This window comes from Ranitomeya imitator, chromosome 9, assembly GCF_032444005.1.
Source record: "Ranitomeya imitator isolate aRanImi1 chromosome 9, aRanImi1.pri, whole genome shotgun sequence".
Classification (NCBI taxonomy): Eukaryota; Metazoa; Chordata; class Amphibia; order Anura; family Dendrobatidae; genus Ranitomeya; species Ranitomeya imitator.
In genome coordinates this window covers 106,340,353-106,349,414 of record NC_091290.1, presented here as the reverse complement: position 1 = coordinate 106,349,414, position 9,062 = coordinate 106,340,353, and the positions used below count along the sequence as shown (strand labels likewise).

At 41.8% G+C, this 9,062-nt stretch overlaps 1 long non-coding RNA gene across 1 annotated transcript; it reads left to right on the top strand.

The window, feature by feature from the left end:
• Positions 1 to 244: 244 nt before the first annotated feature.
• LOC138649649 (uncharacterized) lies at positions 245 to 8,717 on the top strand. The gene is made up of 3 exons (XR_011315338.1): positions 245 to 737; positions 4,728 to 4,862; positions 8,523 to 8,717. It is a non-coding gene; the product is annotated as an uncharacterized lncRNA (long non-coding RNA).
• Positions 8,718 to 9,062: the final 345 nt, after the last annotated feature.

The window sequence follows — 9,062 nt, the reverse complement described above, 5'->3', positions numbered from 1 at the left end:
ACAGTGTCATCCTTTCTCACCCCTCCCCTCTAAAACAAATGGCGCTCTTCCTTCCCCTCTGTATGCTCTAGTACCCCCATTCCCACCCCTCCCACTCGTAACATTAGTGCCATTTCATTGCTAACATCAGCAGTTTCCTTACTCCTGCCCTTCTGAGAAAGACAGGCAGAAGTACCTGTGGAATGGAAGACTGTCACGGAAGTCCTTCTGTATTTCTACCCACAGAGGCTGCACTGGTGCAAACCTTGCCTTATCAGCACTATCATTATTTTCTGTGGGAAGGTGGCCCGCTGTGCACTCTGGTAGTCTGATAAATGCAAGCTGCCCCCCTAATCTTCACATCAAAAGCTACAAGTCCTCTCCCCAGCCTAATCTGTGAATATCCAGCCCATGTGCCCACCCATCGGGAATCAGGCAATACCTTGGCAGTGAGGCATTCTTCTTTGCTCTGATTGGTGGAGCAGCAGCACATTGACAGTGCATGCACCATTCAGATTAAAGGGAATCTGTCAGTAGGATCCCCCTAAGCTGACTATATGGGTTTGTAGCTCATAGAGAGTTAAATAAATTGAAATCTGTAATCCAATGTCTTATTTCACAGAAATCCACATCCAAATGAGCTGTTAAGATCTACAGTATGGACCGGACATTGCTCTCCCGGAGAACCTGCGTTCACAGCTTACAAGAAATGAAAAGTGAATTTTTCTGGAATAAGACATCGGATCACAGATATCAAGGTATCATTTTATTCAGCTTCCTATGACTTCTATGCCCATATAGACGGCTTAGGAGGATTGATTCTTCTGACAGATTATTCTTAATACTTGTATTCAGTACTCTCCACCAGTTAGCAAGCCAGATATAAAACCCACCCTTACTCTCCACCCCCACCCCCCATTGAAAGGTGGCATTCTGTCCAAAAGCTCAGAGGAGCATCTAAAAAAATTCTGGTCTCAGGAGCCTCCTCATGCAACCCGCCGCCCTAGGCACTGGAACTCTAGTGCCTGATGACAAATGGCCTGGTAATTACCGTAATCAAAATCCCCTGTACTAGTTCATTGGCCCTTGAAAATCACAAACAGAACACAGATGTCACCTATGTGCAGGTTTAACGAACCTTGCCATATGACTTAGGATAAAAGCCAAACCAGGCCTGGCTTGTCACTTTCCACAAGGAAAAACGTTACCCCTTAGATCCCAGATTTAGTAAAAAAGAAATTGCGCTCAAATATGACAATATCCTTTAAGGGGTTTTAGGTTTATTTCCTGCAGATTGTTATAACCAAAAAGATAAACTTCATGCCATTGTTTTTAGGCTTCTTTTTGACACTTACCATGATTTTGCATCCAGTTTTTGCGGCCCCAATAGATTTCTATGGGGACTCAAAAACGGGCCGCAATAATTCCACAGAGCGCAGTAGGGCCATTAGGGCTGTATTTACGGCCTGCTCGATCTTTTTCATGGCTTACGGACACGGCCCCCATTGAAAATTAATAGGGCCGCAAAAACAATGGAAGCTTGTTTTTGCGGTGCACCGTGACTTCTGGTTTTGCGGAATGCCGTTTTTTTTTCTAATACTTTTTCCATAGCATTGGAAACCCGAAAAACGGCGATTCGCAAGTTTTTTGTGGTCCATTATTGCGGCAGACCGTGAAAATTGCGGCAATACGGCCCGCAAAAAATGCCCACAATAACAGGCCGCAAAAAAAACCCGGTAAGTGTAAAAGAAGCAGTGTTTTTCTTTTACGCGTGAACGTCCATGTAGTTTTGGCCATCTACTCTGAAGTCTTGGCCAAAAGTTTTGAAACTGTCATAAATTTTGGTTTCACAATTTGCTGCTTCAGTGTTTTTTGATCTTTTAGTCAGATGGTTCTGTATGAAGTACAATTATAAGTATTTCCTAAGTTTTTAAACTTTTAATGACAACTACTTTGTGTAGTCTCCATAATTACATTATTGTCCCTTATTTTTAATGACTTCTGCTCTTCGCCCTGGCAACTGGATATCAGCTTCTAGGCCAAATCCTAACTGATGACAACCCATTTTTGCCTAATCAGAGCTTGGAGGTTATCACAATTTTTGTGTTTGTCTGTCCACCCACTTTTTTGAAGATTGACCACAATTTCTCCATGGAATTGAGATCTGGGGAGTTTACTGGCTATGGACCCAAAATTGCATTATTTTTTTCAACAAGCCACTTAATTATAACTTTTGCTTTGTGACATGTTGCTCCATCATACTGGAAAACGCATTGGTCATCACCAAATTGCTCCTGGATGGCTGGGAGAAGTTGCTCTTGGAGGATTATTAGATCCCATTCTTTATTCATGGCTGTTTTCTTCAGGAAAATTGTGATGGAGCCCCCTCCATGGATGAAAAGCCCCCACACATGAATGGTCTCAGAATGCTTTAATGTTGGATGAGACAAGACTCATGGTAGCACTCAACTTTACTTCTCTGGACAACCATTCTTGAAGATGTCCAAGTTTGACGGGGGCTTCATCAGAGAAAACAACTTTATTGCAGTGCTCCATGTACTTCTTGCAAAATGTTAGTCTGTAGGGAGTACAAGGACTGGACTGCAGAGGACTGGAATAAATTATTGTCCCTTATGACGTGCCTTCAGACTTGGACATCTCGAAGAATGGTTGTCTAGAGATTAAAAGTTGAACGGTACCATGAGTCGTCCTGTGTCATGCCAACAGTGAAGCCTCCTAAGACCATTCTAGCTATATGAATGTTTATGTTCCTTTATTTACACATGGGTCAGGAACTTATTGAAGCCCTGTGATCATGATCAATCCCATTTTATACACGAATGTGATAAACTGTAGAAATCTAGGTTATTCTGATCACATTAAACAGAATATTTATGGCAGCGCTTTTCATAGAAAAGTGAATCTCATTTCACAAGTGTGCTCCCGGAAAAGGGCATGCTATTTTCAGGAGAAATAACAAGTTCAGGATTTGCAGGAGAAAATTCTACTGCATATCCTAATGCTTCTCACACTCCCACCTGTAATCATTCTGATACCCAGCGCTAAGGTGAGGGCGCTGCACTAAGTGCGGACATTGAAAAAGGGGGTGTTCCATGTAGGGAGAGAGGCCACTGGCCAATGAATGCTTCCCCATCAGACTGATGAGAGCGCTCACTGGCTGCCGTCTCTGTCCTTCTGCATGGCACGCATTTATCTGGGAGCCCGGCCACACAGTACACAGGGGACAATAGTGGAGGAAGAGCAGAAGAACTTCCAATATGTCTTTAGCCTCCTGCACTGTTCTCTTCCCAGCAGCATCTCCTCAAAGAGTAGAGTTCGGGGAAGAAGGACTCACAGCAAGGGACAGCACTGCAGGAGCAGGGGGCTTTTAGTTGTCCTGTCTGCTGTGTCCCCCTCCTCCACAGTGGAAAAAGATGCACTTTTTCTCTTGGCTTGACAAAGGCCTTGCATTGCCGAAACATTTTTGTGGGAGGAACATACCCGATGCCTTGGATTCTTGGAGCACATGAAATAACATGTATATATATATATATATATATATATATAGAGAGAGAGAGAGAGAGATAGATATATATATCTCAATCTCAGTAAAAAAATATGAATATCTATATATTTTTAGAGGTGTGGGGGGCCAAATAGAATTTTTGCTGTAAGACTCTGTGATTTCCTTGTATGCCTCTACTTGCAAGGCGGTAATAATTAGGGCAAATCTGGCCTCGGTGTCCGATGCTCCAGAGGACCCTTCACCAGACTGCCCTCATCATAATCAGCATGGCCGCGGGGAGAGGGCCCAGACACGTTTCTTGCACAGGGGCCCCGAGTTGTCAATGTCTGCCCCTGCTACCTGAATCTACTACGGTATGTAATTATGGTAAATCCTATAGATATGCCATACAGGTTTGAGATAATAATACATTCTAAATTCACACACAGGACACTCAATCTCTGATAGAACTAATGGTGATGTTTTGCAGGTTTCTCTGGCTGCTAAGAAAGTCTCAGTGTTGTAGAAGAGCTTTCACACCCAGTGCACAGAATTCCCATTGGATATGGTTCATTGAAAGATGTTTCCTTTCCGCTCCCTCATAGGAAAAAACCCACAACAACAAAATCCTCATTGTTTTAGACAAGCCCTAATAACAGTCTATAAATAACTGTGCATGTACGGAGCTGGAGTATTATATCTGTATTATATGTCTACCTAAGTCCCACCAGCATTGACTCCACAATTCTGCATTTTTTACAGTTGTAATACAGTTTAACTCTTGTTAAAATCATTTTTGGGCAACTTTTTTTGTTAACCTCAACCCCCTGTGTTTGTTTCTTGTCTGCCTCTACTTTTCTCATTGGGCCATTGCGGGCAGGACACTGCCGGTCAACTGCTCTTCATGCTCACCAAGAAAAAGAGTTTTGTGGCTTCTAGTCAGAAGGAAGTGTCTGCTATCAGATCAGTGCAGATAGGGCCTGATGCTGATGCTGCTAATTGCCACTGGACTACTGTTAGAAAGAACTGGAATTCGGGGGGTCACTAGGAAGTGCTGGTAGTGGAGCTCAGACTGTAAGTGGGACCAGAAGGACCTACAACCAGTGCTAATGCAGAAGCTGGTCCCATTAAGCCCCCATCAAACATGTCAATGGTAAGTGTGAGACACCTGCTCTGAGGACAGCATTAAAGAGGAAACATAGTCATGGGATAGTCTACTGAACATTGTTAATTGTGATTTCAGCCATCGGGCAAGACATGAAAATATACACCAGTGGAGAACCCTGATGGTCCTGCTGAAAATCTGGAACTGGACAGTGTGAAAAAAACTCCTGTTTATAACTTGCCACTTGTTCTGCTGCTAAAAATTACAGAATTGGTAAGGCATTTATGTCTTTCTGCAACTGACACTAAAGAGAGGGCAACTACATTTTGTGGACCTAGACTGATATTGCCTCATTGTACCTTGGACTACTCTTTGACTGCAACTAGAGTTGGTGGAAATCGATTCGCATAACCTAGTCCATTGGCCATGTCAAGACATCTGTGGCTGCAGGACAGGTGCTGTGAAAACCTCTAAACTGATGTCATCCATGACTCTTCTTTTGATTACTAGGCTTGCATCAAGCTGTCATCACACCAGGCCTTCTAATCAACAGAAGAGCCACAAGGCGGCCACAGATTCTCACTGTAAAATGGAAATCTTTAAGAAAATAAATATGTTGAACTGTACATTCTGTGGCTTTTTCTCGGAAGATCCCTTACACCAAGCTCGGACATAGCATTAATGCAATCAGTGTTAGGGGTCGAGTTCCCACCTCTGCTCAGGGGGAATCTCGGGCCATCTCTGCCGCGGTCTCCCATTCTTCTCTGTGGCAGTGGAGCCTGCTCAGCAGAGACGTCAGTGCCAGCGTCTCGCTCTGTCTGACTCTGTACAAAGAGTTACTACTGCTTTTCCTGCTTCTGCCATTGAAGCCAGTGCTGGGCAGCGGCCTTCTGAGCATGCCCAGAGTAAGATCTCTCAGTGGAGATCGAGGGTCACATGTTCAGATACTGCAGCTAAATCCATTGGTCCTCCAGGAAGGTCCTGTAGGTGCTCAGGCTCTGTAGCAGCCTCTCATTGGTCCTTCTAGGAAGGTCCTGTACGTGTTGCAACTATTTAAGGCTCGCATGGCCGCACGGCCATGCGCTAGTATCTTTCTTAGTTATGTGCTTTGTGCCAGTGTGGTCATGTAAGTTTGTGTTCAGGGACCCGGCTGAAATAAGCCCCTAGAATGCTGGCACCTCCGGCGAGGAGATTGTGTGTTTGTATGTATTCAGGGACCTGGCTGAAATAAGCCCCTAGAATGCTGGCACCTCCGGCGAGGAGTTTTGTGTGCATGCATGACCACTGACTGCTCTCTGTTGGGCAGTTAGCCTGTGCCTCTGTGAAGTCTAACAGGGCGCAGTGCTTTGCTTTCACGGCTACTCTGTGAAATAACAGAGCTAGTTCATACAGCCATATAGTGCCGCCATTACTAGCAGCAGGTTCTCCTGCACGGTGGACCCCGGGCTGCGAACGCATCAATTATAATAAAACATCTATATTTACTCGGTGTGTTCCGCTAGCCCTAACAATCAGTGCAGCCATGCAAGGGGCCCAAGAGGAAAGAGGGCTTACCACCATCAGAGATGGTGGAAGTGTGCATTACGATGCATTATTGGACTGTAAAAGCTCAAGTATTGGTTTTTTATAGTATTACAATTTTACCAAATTGTAGCAGATTTTAAAAAGATGGCAGTATCAGGTTCTAATTCCTATAATTTGGTGAAAGAAATAGAAAATACAGGTATGGGTATCACTTTATTTTATGCAGAATTTGTAATACTCGCAATTGTTAGTGACACATTAGTGACCATGGCAATGCCAATATGTCTAATGGAAGATGGAAATGATAATGAATATATGTGATAGCCTTACATTTATGAGTTTCATATTCCATTTTCCATTTAGTAGCAGCAATTATAAAATGGCTTTCCAAACCTCTCCATTAGCTTGAAAGCAATGCCATTTGTAAAATGTGCAAGTATTACAGAAATGTATTTTTTATCCCCCGCTGTTTGTCCTTTGAGGCTTCACAAAATTGGATAATCACTAAAAGTGGTATAAAGTTAGCTGCCAACCAATCTCAATGCCAAGTGGCAGTTGCAAAAGCCAAAAAAGTCTTTTGAAAAAAAAAGATAGGTAATAAAATATTTTCCCCATATTTAAATCACAGCTTTGACCATAAAATGTTAAGTAAACTAAGATTATTTAAGGCCATGTTTTCATACGTATAGTTACCAATGGGCAATAGAGAAACAATGGAAGACTTGAGTCTCAAAATGAAATAGTGCAAATCAAAGTTATTTTAATAAATGAATCTGTTGAGTCAAACTTGACATTGTACTGCTGTTCGCAATGGGAGAATGTAGTTAGATTTGCCAATAATTGAATTTTGTGCCACAGACATGACATAGATGAATAGACTTTTGCCGTCTTGAAGGCGCGTGCTCAATATGAAGTCTAAGGGATCTTGGCTGCAATTGCTTCCAAAAGTATGAATCCAGTGAAATGTTAAAGAACTGCTAATCATTAGTAATTATCAACCATTGGACAACTCAAAATTTCTGGTGAGAAATCTGGACAACACTCCAGTAGTCCAAGCTGTCAAGGTTTTATTCCAATTATTTGTTTGCCAAAAAATACAAAAGCAAATCATGGAAAGTTCATGAAAAACAATTGTTTGATGTCACTAAGTGATTTTATTGTCATGGTTGAAGTTCATTTTAGAAAATACTATGCCAAGAAGTAATTGCTGACATTAATTATTGGCATTCTTGACAATAACTAAGAGAAATCAAGACAACGTAGGTGATCTACAGTTTCTCTTTACATTTCATTGTGCAGTACGGTCAACGTCTCGTAAAGGTTAATCTTATTGCTAGAGAATGGACTGGGCCTGGAATCAAAGGAGCCCCAAAGTTTTTTAATGGGAGGAGACCAGTACTATTGTTCATATATGATTCCTCGAGTTTACTGGTAAATAGTTTTTCCAAGAGGCCCCAAAAGCTTCATGGTATATCAATAATGAAAGGTACATCCACCACATCATCATGTCATAATGTAGACTGTATTTCGGAGTGAATGCCGATAAGCTATCCATCCTGCCCAAGTTTTATTCAAATACTCTACAGTATCGGCGCTAATGGCCCCAACTTATCATATATTATTAACTTGGTGATAAAAGTGGGAAAATGCAGCTAGCAGTATAAACTGAGTCAATTTATATGCCTCTGTACTGAATGTTTAAAGGTTTGTCTCCAAAGAAACACATAGCTGGTAATTTAGTATATTTAGCCCTTGTAATGTCCTCTACCAAAAATTTGAGACAAAAAATTGACATTTTGGGGCAAAACCACCATATAGATAGTATTAAACCTCATTCATATTGGCGTTTTTCACCTTACGAGAAAAATACACCGAGTTCCATTAGTGATTTTCATTATGGTTCCATCCAATTTCATCAGTTTGGACATCAGACATCAGAAAAAATAAGCTTCTCCAGCTTCTCCTATCTAACAGTCCGTGAAATATTTACTGCACTCGGCTAACTTTTGAGTGCTGTCTGATATTTTTATGGACCTATAGGCTTGCATTGCCAATTTGGATCTAACACCTAGCTCAAAATGGAACGCATCCGCACAATTCTGCATGGACCGCTAAGTCCATGAAAAATCACGGATATGTGAATGACCCCATTCACTATGATAAATACGAATGCTATCCGTGAAAAACGCCAATTGCACTTGTACGCAAAAAAACAGACATCTAAGTGAGGATTAAAGGTGGAACTGAAGAGAATATTGAATTGTGTCAGGTGGGGAGATAATATGCCCAATACAAAAAAAATGTTTCTATTGAAGTCTCCCATTTACCTTTTCTCATGTATTCGCAGCTGATCTGCCACATCTGAAGAGATATTGAAATATTGAATCATGAAAATCTTTTTCCTATTAGGCAAAGAAACAATTTGGAATCTGGGAGCTTGATTAACGGCAAAAATCCAACCCAAATCCAACCCAAGAAGAAATTGCTTTTGACCATAAAGTACAGTCCGCCTCATCTCCTGACGGGAATAGCGATGACAGAAAGGAAAATACCTGTATTAACCTGAATTCTTCTGCCGGTGGTGGAACAAATTGTGCCTTAAAATATGACACAGTATAGAAAATCAAAATCAGACAATCCGAGTAACGTTTGATCTTTCCACCAGTCAAAGCCTCGACTACCAACACCAGGGTGGGAGTCAGGGGAGCAAACAAGGATGTTGCTGGAAAATTGAACTGAACGCCATACAGCTATTGAGTGTAGTGTGACCTGAGCCAAGGATGGTACCACATTACATACTGGTTTCTTAGACCACACCAATACAGATAAGGAATATGGCGTAATCTAGTCATTCGTAATTTGGACCAATAAAGGGAAGTAGTTGGAAGCGTTATTTTATAAAAGTTACCCTATCCTAATTGGCCTAAAATATTTTCCAAAATTAGGAAT